Source organism: Pan paniscus, chromosome 10 (genome assembly GCF_029289425.2).
Source record: "Pan paniscus chromosome 10, NHGRI_mPanPan1-v2.0_pri, whole genome shotgun sequence".
NCBI classification, from domain to species: Eukaryota; Metazoa; Chordata; class Mammalia; order Primates; family Hominidae; genus Pan; species Pan paniscus.
In genome coordinates, this window is record NC_073259.2 from 78,180,362 (window position 1) to 78,198,725 (window position 18,364).

Here is an 18,364-nt window from a genome sequence, read left to right on the forward strand (position 1 = left end):
TAGACTTAATACCTGGGCAATAAAATAATCGTTACAACAAACCTCCGTGACACAGGCTTACCTATATAACAAACCGGCACTTGTACCCCTGAACTTAAAAGTTATTATAGAAAAAAAGGAAAAAGAAAATCTAACTTAAAAATGGACAAAAGACCTAAGTAGACATTTCTCAAAAGGAGACATACAAATGGCCAATAGGTGTGTGAAACAATGTTCAATATCACCAGTCATCAGGGAAATGCAAATCAAAAACCATAATGAGTTGTCATCTTACCCCAGTTAGAATGGCTACTATCAAAGACAAAAAATAACAAATGCTGGCAAGGATAAAGAAAGGAAAACCCTTATACACCATTGGTGGGAATGTAATGTACATAGTACAGCCACTATAAAGAAAAGTATGAAGGTTCTGAAAAAGGCTAAAAATAGAACTACCATATGATCCAGCAATCCCACTGTTGAGTACATATTCAAAAGAAGGAAATTAATGTATCAAAGAGAGATTTGCACTCCCATGTTTACTGCAGCATTATTCACAATAGCTAAGATGAAGAATCGACCTAAGTGTCCATCAATGGGTGAATGGATAAAGAAAATGTGGTATATATACACAATGGAATATTATTCAGCCATAAAAATCAATGAAATCATGTTATTTGCAGCAATATGGGTGGAATTGGAAGTCATTATGTTAAATAAAATCAGTCGACCACAGAAAGACAAATATTGCATGTTCTCGTGCCTTTGTGGGAGCTAAAAGCCTTTGGGAGGCTGAGGCAGGAGAATTGCTTGAACCCAGGAGGCTGAAGTTGCAGTGAGCTGAGATCATGCCACTGCACTCCAGCCTGGGTGACAGAGTGATTCTCCATCGCAAAAAATAAAAATAAAAATAAAAAATAAATTATAGTATTCAATAGTACAGTAGCAAAATTATAGTTAATAATTTATTGTGCATTTCAAAATAGCTAGAATGAAAGAATTATAATGTTTCAACACAAAGAAAAAATAAGTGTTTTAGGTGATTGATATCCCAATACTCTGATTTGATCATTATGCATTGCATACAGGTATCAAAATGTCATATGTACCCCAAAAATATGTATTTTGGGGGTAATAAACATTTTTATTATATACCAATATAAATAAAATAAATTTTAAAATAAAAGCATTATTTATTATATTAGAAGACACATTATTCACTATTCCTTTAAAAGTTTACTAAACTATTGGAAAAAGTAGATTTATATTTTTTCCAGAAATTTAATGTTATTTCTTGTGCCATAAAAATTGCTATGTGATACTAAATTCCAGAAAAAAAGTAAAATCTCACTTCACTTGTAAACAAATATTTATTGTATTTTTGAAAAATAAAAAGTAGTTAACTAAAAATAATGCTATTATTACCATAAGTTCTCATTTTGGTAACTACAAAAAAATAGAAAAGTGACATATTTTTTAGCTTGTGCCACTTTCTCATTATGAGTTCCTCGAAATCAGAAATTATATATTTCTCATTTTTTAATCTCTAGTGCCAATCACATGTTGTTTTCTGGAGAGATGGAATGGATGGATGGGATGGGTGGATGAATAAGAAAGAAGGAATGGATGGATAGGATGATGGAATAAATGAACAGATAGATAAAACAGATGTGGGGTTGTATAGAACAAATGGGATGGATGGATGGAATAAGTGGATGAAATTGATAAATGCATGGATGGAATGAATGAATAACTGAAGAGCTCAGAAGTTCCAGGGTTAGGTGAGTTATGGTACATGGATATTGCAATGTAAGTGTCCATTAATTCACACAGTTACTACTCATCTCTAGATGCCAAATATGTAATGCATAGTGAGGCTTACAGTGATGGAGGGGACACAGGTAGATAAATAAAAATAACAATACAATGTAATCAGTATTAGGACGGGGTAAGCATCAGGTGTTACAGGAGCATAGAACACTAGGGAGAGCTTTTAAAGAGACATAGTAATTAATCTGAATCTCGGTGAAGCTGATTTTGAACAGTATGACCTAAAACATTGCATGAGGAAGGCACATATGTACTGTATTAGCTCATTGGGAATAGTTGACTAGGTGGACAAAAGTGGAAAGAAAACTCCAGGAAGATAAAGCAGTATGTGCCAAGGTACAGAGATATAAAAGTCCATAGGATGGCCAAGAAACTACGAGTAATTTGGTATGCCTGAATTTATAGCAAAAGGACCCACTGAGTTATTTATTTTGATGCTATAGTTTCATTCATCTCTTAGGGTTTAATATAATGTATTTCTAATTCCTGTCAAACAGCTTGATTTATTACTTATCTTTTATTCCTCACCTCTAATTTTACAAAAATAAACCAAACCTTAAAGAAGATGATTAATTTTCATACACTCACACATCTAATAATTGAATTGGAACTCAAATCCAGGCCTGTATGATTTCAAACCTCTTGATGACAATGCTAATATTACTACTTAAATTCAGAAGCTCAGATAGTTTCGTAAAAAGATTTACTTGAAAGGGATAGGGGTAACAAGAACTTGGTTTGGACTAGGGCAAGGACTTTAAAAAGTTGGATTATTAGGAATAATTTATATTTGAATTTGGAATAAAGTATATAACATTACATTATAAACAGATTATTAACATAAAATCAATACCAAAGAACTGTATACAAGCTTTTCTACTTCTTTTTTATGTCAGCAGAATTAACAATGAAGAAGAGGCTCAGTTACAGTGGAAAGAAATATGTTGATATTTGGGAATAAATGTTTCTTATTTTTAAAATGTTTATCATTTTTAAGTAAACAGTGCTGTGGTTAAAATTCTGTACTTCTATCAATGTAGGTTTTTGTTTTTATTGTTTCCAGTATTTCCTTGATATCCATTAGAATTAAGTTTTAAAAAAATTCTAGCCATAGTTAAGCCAGAATGTGAAAGGCAAAAAAAAAAAAAAAAACGTATTTCAGTGGACATTGGAGGTAGAGGAAATTAGATTGATTACTTACCCTTCCCAAAAGGGAAGTAAGCTATAGTTAAGAGTCAGAAAAATAAACTATAGTCTTATCTTTAATCTCCAAGAATATGGGATGGAAAAGGTAGCAGCAAGATTGTGTCTCCTTCTGCTAATAAAAGAGGTTTGAAAAGGAGAGAATGTAAAGGGATAAAAATCTGCCTACAATTAACCAGTTAGTAAGATGGCTAGATACATTATCTATCTGCAGATATAAATAGCTTTCTTACACATTACTAATAACATGTTCCATAATTTTTAAAAAACTTTGGTCTAGAGGTCTTTCTCTAGGGAGTGGCTATAATTGTAGCCCTGTCCTGATGGGACTCCAGGGGAGGTAGTTGTAGATGGTTACATTGTGCATTTCTCGGGATAGTTCTTTATCCTGGTTGACAGTCTAATGCCTAAGTGTCTAAACTGTGACCAGGAGTCCCTCTTACAGGAAATTTGTTTATACTGTGGCCCTTATGTGACTGGAGTCCATTTTTCCTACCAAGATAGCCATTCTATAGGAGGGCCCTAATCTTTAGAAGAGCCTTCTGCCCTGTCTAGGACAGATGCTAGATTCAGGTGTGTTGGTCAGGTGAGACACAAAAGAGGCAGCACAACAAAACACATGAATAATAGAAACAGTTTTATTACATACAGATCCCTGAGAGAAGAGGGCAGCATGCTTCACAAAGCCTGTTGGAAAGGGGGAATCATCCAGGACATGTATACTCAACCAGAAGGTAAAGAACAAGAGAAAGAGAGAGAGGAGCTATGGGACAAGCCTTTATTGGGGCCCAGGACATTACGCAAGCAGGTTTCCCAAGGGGAATTCTAATGGGCCGATTTAAAGCAAGAAAGCATGAGTTCTGTGGGGACACTCTGTGACTGAGAGGTGGTCACCGTGGTATATCTGTGCAGTCCATGCAAAGTGTGGGGGTCAGCGGGGCAGGTCAAGTAGGTTGTATCTACATGTTTCACAGGGAGGTGGTCACCAGGAGGCAGTTGTACAAGAAAGATATCTGGATTGACCACACGGAGAAACTAGGAGGAAGTGGGAAACTGAAAACTGGGTTAAGGGTAAGTAAGCCCTGCTTCTGCTATGAGAAAGTCCAATCTATATTCAAATAGATGCTTAGACACCATAAAATTATAGGAATTCGCTATACATGTTTTTAAAATACTACAAAGACTGTATTCACAGTAGCAATAAGAACTATAAAATATTGACGAGTAAATGAAACAAGAAATGTACAAAATCTATTTTAAAAACTAGAACTTAAACACATAAAACATCCAACAAATGAAGACATACGATGTTCCTGGATAGGAAGACACTATATTGTAAAGCAATGCGATTCTGATTCAAATCTCCTCAGTATTTTAAAAAAATAAATCTTAATTAGCTTATTCCAAAAATTACAGAAAAGGTTTATAAACACTGAGTTTTAAAAAGAATAATAATAGAATAATAGGAAAGATAATTTATTCTACTAGAAATCAAAACATACTATGCAACTAGAATAAAACAGTAAGGTATTAGCCTAGGACTAAACAAATATATTAAGGAAAAGAATGGCGTTTAGGGGGACAATTCTGAAGTACATTTCTACAATCCTACAAGATTCCTTAGAGGTTCCCCAGCAAAATTGAGCCTCAATTGTCTACAGTAGCAATCCATTTGTTTTGTTACCACACGCTTTATTGGCCCTTTTCCTTTTCCCGTCTCACTTTCCTCACTCCTCTTGTGCTTCCTAGGATCACCTCCCAATCAGAATACCTATACTGAAGTCATTTTCTTAGACTCTTCTTTGGGAAGAACCCAAACTAAGATAAGAAATACTTACGTTTTTGTTCTACATGCTCCCAAATAATATTAATTTTTCATAATGACAACATATGTATGCAGGACTTTTGTCATCCAAAAAATTTAATTAAGAAGTATTAGGCTTAACAAATTAACTTTTAATTTTAGAGTATTGTTTTGGGATTTTATGTTTTGTTTCATTAAGGGAGGACCTCATAAATAGTAATCAATGTCTACATACTCTTCCATATATCTCAAAATTTAGATTTAGAGTCCTATAAACACTTCCAGCTCATTTTGCTCTTAGCCTTTCACATTTAGAGGCTAAAAATGTGAAATCACAGAAGATGATTCCCAAAATGAAAATGTTAAAGATTCATAAATCTATAAAAACATGCCATTTATAAATCTGCTATCCCTCAAGAAAAAGTACTTAATGAGATTTATCTGTCCATCATCTAAAAATGTTTGAAGGTTTGTGTTGTGTACTATAATACCATAACTAAAGGATATTTAGAAACATTATCTCTGAAGAACACGTAGATGTTAATCACCAGGTAATGGGGAAGTATGCAGAGCTGGATACGCAATCCAGTGAATAACAGGAGAATAGTCCCAACAATTGAGCTCAGAAAATGCCATTTATTTCTACTCTAAACTGAGACCTGTTTTTTAAACAGGAAGCAGGAAGTTGAGTGCCTAGGCTAAAAGGTAACACAAGCTTAGAATAGAAAGAGGGTGATCTAAGAGGGATATGACACCATGAAGAAAAACTGGAGTTAAAAATAAAATGCTCAAGATATTGCATGGGCAACAAAGAAAACCATTGGAGAAACTAGTATCATTCATATTCAAGTGTCATTGCTTGGATAAACCACACAAACCCCAGTGGGCTAGCAAATGGATAACTTTACCATAGCTGATGATGATAGGGTAGTAGAAAAGGGACACTGATTAAGCGACGTACAACATAACCATAGGATGGTGGAGTTGTGAGTATGACAGAGGAAGACCTTTAAGTAAATACTCATATCAGAAACTTACTTCTATTCATCAAACTTCATAGGAGCAAAAAGGGAGGGTGCCTAAAACGAGATATAACAGGCATTCTTTTTAACTGAAGAAGGAAAATTCAACCTGGATCTGTTTAGCAGCCAAAAAAAAAAAAAAGAATAAGTGTAGCTAGTAGCAAAATAAATAGATAAATAAATAAATGTAGTCAAGTAGTGAAAAATTTAAAGATCACAGTAACCAATGTCTTCCTATCCTTCCAAATCTTAACAGGGAGGAGGCACTAATTAAAACCCGAGCTACATAGTATGCTAAAACTACATATGATTCCTTCATTAATGTGGGTTCTGCTACTCTCAATTATATCTTCATAACATCCCAAAGCAAAATTTCCCTTTCAACTACTAATGGCAGGTATTTGAAATACCAGTAATCAATAGATAAACAGTAGTCAAGATTTTGGTACTCAGAATGCCAGATACCCACACTTGGTGAGTAGCACAGAATGTAGAAGTTCTTAAGCTGGGAATTTAGGGTTTGTGTTAAAAGAAAGCAAGAGTTTGGAAATAGTGAGAAAGGACTATAAATCTATCTGTGCAGGTTCAATGGTATCATAATATGCCTATTAGTTCAGAATAATAAGTGAAGAATCCTTTCTCCATCAAAGAGTAGAACCAATCTTTCAATTCTGCTGATACATATTCTTGAAGTGAAATAATTTTTTAAATGAGTGAAAGCTTAGTGTAACGTATTCTGGCATCTTTCAAGAGACCTCTTGAAGAAGCATTCAGTCAGCAACTTCAAGTTCAGTGCAAAATGACATAAAGCCCCAGAGAAAGATTTTTGGAGCTTAGCTAGTTTCATAGTGATCTATTGCTGCATAACAAACTTAGTGGCGTAAAATGACAAACATTTTATTTGTTCATAATTCTGTGGGTCAGAAACATGAGCTGGTTTCAATTGAATGGTTTGTCTGCTGACCTCACATTAGGTCACTCATGCAGATGCTGTCATCTGGAGGTCACTTGGGATGCATGGTCCAAGATGGCCTTACTCAAAAGTCTGCTGAGTGGTGACAGCTTTGGCTGGCCTTCTGTCTCCATGTGGTCTCCTCATCCTCAAGGAGACTGGCTGGGGCATCTTCACGTGGTGATGGCAACATTCCAAGAGGATAAGAGCAAAAGCTTCAAAGGTTTCCTGATGCCTAGGCTTAGAAGTCCCAAAATATTACTTCCATTGCATTCTATTGGTAAGGCAGGTCAGAACGCCAGCCCAGTTTTAAGGGTGCAGAGAAAGGATTTCACCACTTGATGAAAGAAGTAGCAAAATCACAGTTGCAAAGAAATGTATACAGATGGGAAGCCGGGCGCTGTGGCTCAGGCCTGTAATCCCAGCACTTTGGGATGCCGAGGCGGGCGGATCACGAGGTCAGGAAATTGAGAACATCTTGGCCAACACGGTGAAACCCTGTCTCTACTAAAAATACAAAAAATTAGCCAGGCGCGGTGACTCAAGCCTGTAATCCCAGCACTTTGGGAGGCCGAGGCAGGCGGATCACGAGGTCAGGAGGTCAAGACCACGGTGAAACCCCGTCTCTACTAACAATACAAAAAATTAGCCGGGTGCGGTGGCGGGCGCCTGTAGTCCCAGCTACTCAGGAGGCTGAGGCAGGAGAATGGCGTGAACCCGGGAGGCGGAGCTTGCAGTGAGCCGAGATTGCGCCACTGCACTCCAGCCTGGGCCACAGAGTGAGACTCCGTCTCAAAAAAAAAAAAAAAAAAAAAAAAAATTAGCCGGGCTTAGTGGTGGGCGCCTGTAGTTCCAGCTACTCGGGAGGCTGAGGCAGGAGAATGGCATGAACCCGGAAGGCGGAGCTTGCAGTGAGCCGACATCGCGCCACTGCACTCCAGCCTGGGAGACAGAGCGAGATTCTGTTTCAAAAAAAAAAGAAATGTATACAGATGGGAGGAATTATTGTAGCAGAGTTTATAAACGATCTACCACAGCTAGGGAGATGCTTTCTCCTTTAGGAGCAGGAACAGAAGCAGAAAAGACCACAAGAGGCCTCCATACAAGAGGCTAGCCAGTATATTGATAGTGGAATCTTAGAAACAAACTGGACCACTGAGTGTTTAAATATTAAAAGAGTTAGGGGAAATACTTCCCAGGACAAACTGAAACTCTTCATTCAATGAAATATTGTCAATTCTGAAACAGTACAGGGCTATAAAATAGACCATCCGAATTTAATAATCAGAAAATTTCCCAAATATTTACTTTATTTATCTGAAATTATTTTCTGCCAGATCTTCAGATGGCTGATTTCATATTGACAATCAGCTCAAATTTTGCCTCCTCAGGGAAACCTTCCCTACCCACCCTAATTAAAGTTAACCTCACCCATCTTACCATCACGTTTTCTTCACAGCAATATTACTATCTGAAATTACTTTAATATTTATCTACTTGTCTGTGATCTTTTTCCCTTACTAGAAGATAACCTCCATGATATTTGGGATTCTATTCACGTGTTTAGCATAGTAATATCAGCTAGTGATTAGTGTTTGAAAAGGTAGCAAGGTGAAGACAAGATTTTGATAATTACTTCTCCACTAATAACCCAAGTTTAGCTCATGTCTTAACTTCTGCAATAAAGCACAAAGTAGATGATACTATCTCATCATCCCTGGGTTGAAATTACCAGGCTTTTCTTGTATAAACATGCCATCTTGGAACTTCCTATTAAGTTACAGATTCCAGTCTTTGGAATGCATCTAATTCATCTCAATTTTTTTTCATTTCTAAAACTGAAAAAAATGCCTCATTTATTATGTAAGTTAAATCAGATTCAATTTGTAAAATAAGTAGTACAGTACCTGGTATAGTGAAGGTACTCAATAAATGGTAGTTACACTATTATTCTCCACTGTTCAATTGTGAATTATTAGGCTCACACATATCTCAAACCCAATCAATATTCCATTAATTTTTGCTTTAAGTTACCAACTCCAGTCTCCTCTTTCTGAAGGATTCTGTGACTCCTCAGAAGGTCCTAGAAAACATCTGATCATTGATGTTTACAATTTTCCCATGTCCAATGCAGAAATATAACACTACTGGCATGCATAGAATCAGAGTAACACATACAGAATCAGATAAGATGTTCTTTTCACATGTGGTCATACAGTATCAAATAAAATGTTCTTGCCTGCTGAGAGCAGTCTTTCTGATTTTCTTAGTCTTCAGACATTATAGTCATCATTGACCCCTTCTCCACAAAACCCAGGCCTCCCTCATCTAAGCTTATGTTGCTCATCAGATGGTAATCTCCCCACTTTCTCTATTCTTACAATTCCATGTTCCAGCAATAGGTAACTTCTCTTAGTAATGGTGCCTTTTATGCTATCCATGCCTCAGATATTTTGTCATCTTACTTTTATTAATGTTACTGTAATGATTTCTTTCTTTTTTTTTTTTTTTTTTTTGAGATGGAGTTTTGCTCTTGTTGCCCAGGCTGGAGTGCAATGGCACAATCTCGGCTTACCACAACCTCCGCCTTCCGGGTTCAAGCGATTCTCCTGTTTCAGCCTCCCAAGTAGCTGGGATTACAGGCATGTGCCACCACGCCCAGCTAATTTTGTATCTTTAGTACAGACGGGGTTTCTCCATGTTGGTCAGGCTGGTCGCGAACTCCCAACTTCAGGTGATCCAACAGCCTCGGCTTCCCAAAGTGCTGGGATTACAGGCGTGAGCCACCACGCCTGGCCACTGTAATGATTTCTACTCACATTTCATAGACACAGCATGAAATTTTTTTCATCAAGTTAAATTTGCATTAATATAATGGCTTCTTGAATCTGGAATCTGGAACGACATCTTGAACCTGGAAAGTCTGCTGTGTTTGTCCTGGGAGAGTATTTTCCTTGGATACAGGAACATCGTTTTCTGAAACCACAGGCTCCTTTTTATCCTCCTATTAAAATACTTCCCACAGGAAGTATTCTTGTTGATATTTTAGATACCGTCTCACAGGTGAGGACAGCATGTGATATGTATGTACTTGTCATCTTCCTCATCATTGATTGGTCACTTCAGCATCCCTAGAGCACTATGTTGGACTCACTGGGTCATTTCGCTATGTTCATGTCTTCTAAGTTGCTTTTAATTGTTAAGCTATTCTCAAACACTTTCTTTTTCTTCTTTATTTCATCTCTGTGAAGAGGCAATTAATAAATAATTAGGTTTGGTTATATCATAACTGACATAACTAGTTGACATAAGCAGCTAGTGGCAAATTTAATGTTATAAACCATTTTCTTGATTCTCCATACAGACTCAACAAACCATCCTCAGGAAAAGATATAGAACCTTCTTGGCTTTTTCAGAGGAAAGCTTCATTAACTTAAGAAAAGTGAGGTATAGCAGTTACCAAAGCAAATTCAGATTTTGTTTTCTCTTAGTAGAGAGAACAGTAAATCTGACATAGGGATTTTTAGGAATATGTAATGACAGTGTACCATGATGGCCAATAAAAGATCCCTACCAATGACATCACAGTTTAAATTAAACATTGAAGAAATTATGTGACTTTGGTGTCTTAATGAAAAACATGGTCTGGTTCGGAAACTTGAGGTGTTTTATAAACTAAAACATTTATATAAAAGAGTTTTAGAAGCTCAAGAGTATGAAAACTATATGACCTGCCTCATTCATTTTGGTAAAATACAGGGGTAAGGGGCAGTGTTTAAGTTTTCTTCCAGCTCAGATATAGTATTATTTTGTTTAATGGCATATTCTTTAAAAAAAAAAATTTCTTTTTCATTATGAGCCCTGAAAAAGAAAAAGACTTGAAATTGGCTACAAATTTATGTGAGGGATGCAAAAAAACATTTCTAAAGAAGGCCCATTTGTTCTGTTGAGCACTTTACTGGGTTTTGATAGGCCACGATTTCCTCAAGCTGACTTTAGGTACAGGGGACATAGAGAATGAAATTATTCTGCTACTAAAGAGTAAGAGAAACTGAGATTTTTCTCCTTAGAGAAGAGGACAGAAACTGAGAAGAATAAGAAAAGTACAGGAGGCTGACTTCAAGTTGAGTTTTTATTTTACTGTGATATGAAATGAATCCCTGCATATTACCAGCCTTCAGCAAAAATGTCTACATATATATGCTGTGAATGTGAATTTTTTTTTTTTTTAGACAGAGTTTCTCTCTTGTTGCCCAGGCTGGAGTGCAATGGCATGATCTCGGCTCACTGAAACCTCTGCCTCCCGGGTTCAAGCAATTCTCCTGACTCAGCCTCCTGAGTAGCTGGGATTACAGGCATGCGCCACCACGTCCAGCTAATTTTGTATTTTTTTAGTAGAAACGGGGTTTCTCCATGTTGGTCAGGCTGGTCTTGAACTCCCAACCTCAGGTGATCCTCCCGCCTCGGCCTCCCAAAGTGCTGGGATTACAGGTGTGAGTCACTGTGCCCTGCCAAATGTTTTTAATGGCCTTATTAAGGAAAAAGCCCAAAATCCAGTACTGAGTTAACATGCTATGAAACATAGGCTACATGAACAGGGTGGTGTATGATCTATAAACTAGACTGAGTAAATTGAAAAAAAAGAGCCAGAGTAAGAAATGACTATGAGATCACAAGCGCCCAGGAAATTCATATAAATCTTAACAAAAATTTTGTAAGTCTACAATCCACAGGATAATGCTGCATTAAGTCAGTCTCACCCATATCTAAGGTTGCCTCAAAGAACTAAGGTAATATGTGAATTATACAAGTTATGTTTGAGTGGTTTCACTAAAGAAAAAAATATTACATATGCTTACGCAACAGCTCTAGCTGTGTCCTTGATCCCAGACTCTCTAACCTCTTCTTGACCTTACTACCTTTCTCTTTCACCATGTGAAATTTTCCTTCTCTACTAGCAGCATGCTCTCAGATGGTAATTAGTTCCTCTCGTGTTAAAAAATCAACTCCTTAATTCATATTCCTCCTAATACCACCAACTATTTTCTCTTCTCATTCAGACTTCTAGCCATAGTCTATATTTTTGTCTTCACTTTCTTACAGCACATTTATTCTCAATTCAGTTCAAGCTAGAGGTATCACATTACCTGATTTCAAACTATACTGTAAGACTACAGTAACTGGTACAAAAACAGACACATAGACCAATGGAATAGAATGAAGAAATAAAGCTGCACACATACAGCCATCTGATCCTCAACAAAGTCAACAAAAATAAGCAATGGGAAAAGTACTCCATATTCAATATATTTGTTCATTATAAATATTATTAAAGTGTCATCTTTAATTAGCTACACACTAACACTTGTAAAACCATTGCTTATAAAACTATTTTTTTAATTCGTTCATTTCCTAGTGGCTGAATTTTAGAACTTTCTTCTTTTGAATGGCCTTACTCACATAATTTGTTTGCTGCTTACAATAATAGAATTGATATATACCACAAGAGGGCTATCCCAAATTTATAAAAATGTTGTATTGTAATAGAAAATTATTGGGTTTGGGCAGCCTAGCATTCATTTATCCATCTGGAAGGAACCTTATTTCCTTTTGGGGAATAACTTCTAACCCTATGAACACAATCTGATGGGACTGACATATCCCATACAGGATATCCCTGTATAACAAATTAGGCCAGATAATTATATTCTCTTTTTCCAGAATATAATTTAAAAAATTTATAGCCTTTTTATTATAAAACACAGATACGGTAAAAAACACAAATATATGGTTTAGTGAATTACTACAATGCAAACAATCTTTCAACTACCATCTACATTAAGTAAAGAACTTTTTCAGCCATTTCAGAACCCCCTTCATTTAGCTCATCCCAAAGACTATTCCCTCCTTATAAAAATCATCATCATCCTGAATTTTATAGGTTTCTTCAACAAAGATAATGATAACCACAGGCCTGAAGATACTGGTAGTTTAGGCTGTGGGGGACATCTTATAATCTAGTTCTGTTGTAAATGATCTCCAGATAGTTTTGCTATCTAGCTGCTTCCTCTAATTTTATGCAGGAATTCAAGAATATTTAAAAACTCTGCAGCCACCTCAACACCTTTGTCCCAGAATTCCTGAAATTGGAATCTTGAGTAGATGAACAAATGTATTGAAAACTGTTGAACACTTAGTGGAGATGTTTTAACTAAAATTTTGCTGATAAAACTTTCCTATAGTTCTTGTTTACTGGTGCCCAGAGCTGCCTTGGTTCTTAATATCCTTCTGACAAATATCTTTTCACTTAAGTTAGCTAGACAGTTTCTTTTGTTTGAAAACAAAGAACCCAAACTATATCGAAACTCTTAAGTCAGTAGTAAACTTGTTTCATCTCCAACATTTAAAGATCTTAGAAGTTGTCACTGACCTCTTTACAACAAGAACAATCTGATCTAACTAAAAAATCAATGACTCTACTTGAACCCATCATAGAACTAATGCTTTGAATCAAACCACCATCCTGAAATCTGCAGAGGCATGTTCTTCCAGAGAAATAAAGCAACTTATATCTGCTTAACTTGGAGCAGAAGTCACTGGAGACATAAACTGTTAGAAACACTTAAAAGTAATAGTTTTGATAAATTGCTGGAGGCTGAGTGTAGACTAGTGTGAGAATAAGAAACTCCTGGAGACTGCAGGTCTCACACTTTTACGGTCTTTCTGAGTCTCACCAAGTTTTCATCATGAAGATCCCAGAAAAATTCACTCTTGGTTCTGGCAGGAAAAGGGGGCTTCTAAAGGGGATCTATGTGCAAACCACATGTAGATCCTTCCCCATAATGAAGGCCTACTCTCCAGAGAAAACTTCTTTGCCAAAGTATAATTCTGATAACTTATCCCAGGTGGGGAAAAAGAATTCCTGCCCACTTCAGCCCCTTTTGGCCTTCCTATTTCATTTAAGGGTGGGGAGAGAGACCATAGTCAACTGGAGACAAGCCTTAGGAAATAGATTGACAATATTTCAGCCAGAGAGTAGAGAGTAGGGGATAAATGCTATAACACTGAAAAAAAGGACGGAAACATTGGTGAAGGCCATAGACTCAAGGCTTAGACCACTAAAAGAGTGACAGTCAATCAGAAAATTATGAAGTGCTTCTCCTCCCACATACCCTACCACCATACTGGGAAGTCTCAAATATAATAACAGTGGAATATAGCTGAAAGAGCTGCAAGACAGACTGTCTTTGAAGAACAGTACATATGAGGTACATATGAAGACTGGAGACAAAATAAAAACAAAAATCCCAGAACACTAGAGAAATCTGAAGTCTCTGATTCCTAGCCAGATTGACATACATCTTCTTACTAAAGTCCTATTTGTATAAATAGTATAAATACAAAAACAGAAAGAACCCACACCTAAGCATATTCAGATTTCAGAAAACTAAAGACAAAGGAAATCTTGCCCAGACTTCACTATTACAATATACGTTAATGTAACAAAAACTGCACTTGTACCCCTTAAAAATTTATACCAAAAACATTAATTAATTTTTTTAAGCAAGGTGGAAAAAACACCTCACATATACAGAAAAGCAGATAATAAAGCATAGCAGACTTCTCATCAGAAATGATGCAAGCAAGAAGAGAATGGAGTGAAGTATTTAAAGTGTTGAAAGAAATAAAAATCAACCTAAAATTCTATATTTAGTGAAATTATCTTTCAAAAATGAAAGAGAAATAATATCAGTAGCGTGGTAGAATATTGGAGAGATCCAAAAAACCTTCCTTCCACAGAACATCTAAAAATGTTCTATAAAATTAAATATAGTTCACTTTAATTATTGAATGAACCTGCAATAAACTAAGAGAAATCCACCAAATATAGGACTGCATCAGGAACACAAGATCAAGAAGACATGAAAACTCTAAAGCCAGCAAATTCTTGGCCAACTCTGAGTCATGGTAGGTTAGAGCTACTGTGCAGAAGACAGTATGGGAACAAAGATCATGCTGCATAAAGGTGGAGCCCTGGAAGGCCTACCATCTCAGGGAAAGAGTGAACTAGAAAAAAAAGAAACTTGACCTTGTAATCAAATAGACAACCTGTCTCAGCATTGGCTCTGGATAAAAGTTTGTTTGTTTGCTTAAGTCTCTCCACAGAAAACTGTGACCTTTTTCTGACCCTCACAAGAATTTAGGGCCTAAATCTACATTAATGGAAGGTGAAACTTAAGTGGAGTTGGGTGTGTTGTGTTTATAGGCCCCTCTCCCTAGAGGAGCGTACATTTATGCTAGCTTCAAGGAATTTCTACAGATAAAGTTCCAAGTATTATTTAATAACAATTTTAAAATCACAAACACAAAAGAAAATAAGCCATCAGAAACAGGAGTAAACAACACAGTGAATAACAAGATCCTGACATACTTCAGGTATTGAAACTATTAGACAAAAAAATTTGTTAACTATGTCTTCAGAAATATAACAGGGATTGACAAATATGAGCAATGAAAAACAAATCAATGAGACAAAACTCATCAGGAAAATTTGAAAACTAACCATACTGAACCTTCAAAAATGAAAATGTAATAAAATTTAAAACTCAATCAAAAGGTTAAAAAGCAGATTAGATACAGCTAATTAGAATTAATGAATGGATTATAAAATTGAAAAAATATTCAAATTGCAGCTCAGAGAGACAGATAGGTATAGAGAGGTTTACAAGCATAGAATATAGAGTGAGAAGAGCTAATTAGCATTCCAGGAAGAGGTAATTCAAATAAGGAGAAGTAATATTTAAAGAAATAATGACTAATAATTTTAAAAAGTTGATGAAAGACATCAATTATCATATTCAGGAAGGTCAACAAATCCCGAACAGTATAAATAAAAGAAATTCCCACCCCAACATAGAGTGAAGCTGCAAAACAACAAAGACAAGAAGAAAATCTTAAAAGCAACTAGAAAGAAATGATAGATTACCCAACAAAGGGGACACAATTAAACAACAGCTTAATTTCTTAATAATAACAATGGGCCAGGTGTGGTGTTGTGCACCTGTAGTCCCAGCTACTCAGGAAGCTGAGGTGGGAGAATTGCTTGAGCCAGGGGGTCTGAGTCCATCCTAGGCAACAGAGCAGGACCCCATTGCTTTAAAAAAAGGAGTCAGAAGATAATGAAATAATATACAATTGAAAGATCTTCTGAGAAGGAAAATAAAATAAAGACACTATCCAAAAAAAATTGAAAACAGGATTTATCACCAAAAGACTTTCACTGAGGGAACATGAAAAGAATGTACTTCAAGAGGAAGCCAGCTGATTCCAGTAGGATGTACTGAGATGCTCTTCTTAAGAAGGAATGTTGGAACTTCACTAGAACAAGACGCTAATGATCCTTAGGACCACATTTACAGAAAATTGTATTTATTTCTTCCAAACATGATTTTAGATTTACATATATTTGATTTTGCCAAAAGGTTAAAAATTCTGTAAGAACCTAGTATGCTTTCCAGGCAATATACTTTTTTTAAAAAGGTTTTTAAAAACATTACTAGCAGGATGAATATAGTAGGAGAATATTTTACATTTCTGTAGTCCAAGAGACTTGCTTCTGGCTAACAAGTACATTTCTGGGAAAGCTTGCTCGATCTGAATCAGAAAGCAGAGAAAAGAAGCAGTCAGATCAGCAGGAAGAACAAATGTTGCAAATGGAAGAAAACACAGACAGATGGCTCAATCTGTGTTAGATCACACTGAACCATTGTGAAGGCAAGTAAGGACATTAATTGTTCAGAGCATGCACATAGTGAAATGGGAGGAAATTATTCATTATTTGCAGATGGATTTCCTGATACTCTACAGAAAGACTACTAACATACCTGCATAATGCTGTCCCCAGAGGAAATGAAAAGATTTGACATTTTCTCCCAAAATCAATCTTAGTTTCACATTTACAAAGAAAGAGCCTTCATTGGACTATTTATCCTTATGGCTATTTTTATGGTTTTTCATTGGTTTAAAGCTAAAAAATATTAGAAAAATTTGGAGTGATTTGCTTACTAAAAAGCCATATTATAAGTCCTTATTATTTCAATTGGTGCCAGATAATACTTCAGTAATTGTCATCAAAAAATGTGAGAGCTTTTTGTCAATGACAACAGTTGTGAAGAAGACAATAGTTTCTCTCATTCATGCCACATTAAAAATTAACTTTTCTACTTTTAACTTCCTTGTCCCCAGGAAGATTTGACCTCCAGAGCCAAAATTACTATTTTTAGCTACATTTATCTCAGCTGGGTATCAATAGATACCCAGTATTATCTAACTAATTTACATTACAGTGTTTCTAACTAATATTCCTTCCAGGGTTACACTTTTAAAAGAATTCTTCTTAACCAGAATGAAACACTTATTGGTAGAATGTCCAGCAACTGGCAAATTTCTAAACATCTACTGTATCAAGGTGGCATGTCAAGTCATTTAAAAAAGGACATATTTTGAGGATAATTGGCTAGCCATTTGGAAGAAAAGTAAAATTAGATCTCTACTTCAGGCCATAGACAAATACAATAAAAGATTCATGATTAATTATCATAAAGTTAAAAATAAAAGTTAAAAATTCAAAAGAAAATATAATAGGAAATATTTTATTATTCTTTATACTAAGCCTTTCTTATGAAACAAAACTAAATAAAATTAAGAAAAATATTGAAACTTTGATTACATAAAATTTTGTGATTTTTTAAATTTTAATTTATTTTAGAGACAGAGTCTTGCTCTGCTGCCTAGGCTTGAGTGCAGTGGCACAATCATGTCACTGCAACTTTTGTTTGTTTGTTATTTTATTTTAAGTTCCAGGATACATGTGCAGGATGTGCCGGTTTGTTACGTAGGTAAATGTGTGCCATTGTGGTTTTCTGTACCTATCAACCCACTGCCTAGGTATTAAGCCCAGCACGCATTAGCTATTTTTCCTGATGCTCTCCCTCCCCCTACCCCGCCCCTCCTGACAGGCCCCAATGAATCACTGCAACTTTGAACTCCTGGGCTTAAGTGATCCTCCTGCCTCGGTCTCTCAAAGTTCTGGCATTATAGGCATGAGCCACTGCACCTGGCCTCACATAAAATTTTAAATATCATCCAGTAAGAAAGACCATATACAAAATTAAAATTATGAATGAGAAATTGAAAAGATATTTGTAACATATATGATAGACAAGGAAAGCCAGTAAAGGCAGTGTTTAAGAGCATAGGCTCAGAAATGAGATTGCATAGGTTCAGATATTAACTACACCACATCCTTAGTCTTTTGACCTTAGGCAAGTTATTTAACCTCCTTGGGCCTCAAGTTTCCTCATCTATAAGAAGGAGGTAATAATAAATCTATTTTCTTGGGTTAGCTGAGAACTATTATAATTGCCCATGATATATGAAAGGTTAATTAAATCAATAAGATAAGCGGAACTGATCCACTAGATATTGAACATGAATAAAAACCTATCTATCCATTTCATCTTATTTTCAGCTACTCCTTGGCAAAAATCTTACATATCAAATTGTCCTGGTCCA

General features: G+C 35.8%; 1 long non-coding RNA gene across 2 annotated transcripts in view; it reads right to left on the reverse strand.

Annotated features, from left to right (window-relative positions):
- Positions 1–3,630: 3,630 nt before the first annotated feature.
- Positions 3,631–18,364, reverse strand: part of LOC134728491 (uncharacterized) — a 75,126-nt gene continuing 60,392 nt past the window's right edge. For both annotated transcript variants that reach the window (XR_010108937.1, XR_010108936.1), the window contains exon 5: positions 3,631–10,033. This is a non-coding gene — a long non-coding RNA (uncharacterized LOC134728491). The remainder of the gene's footprint in view (positions 10,034–18,364) is intronic.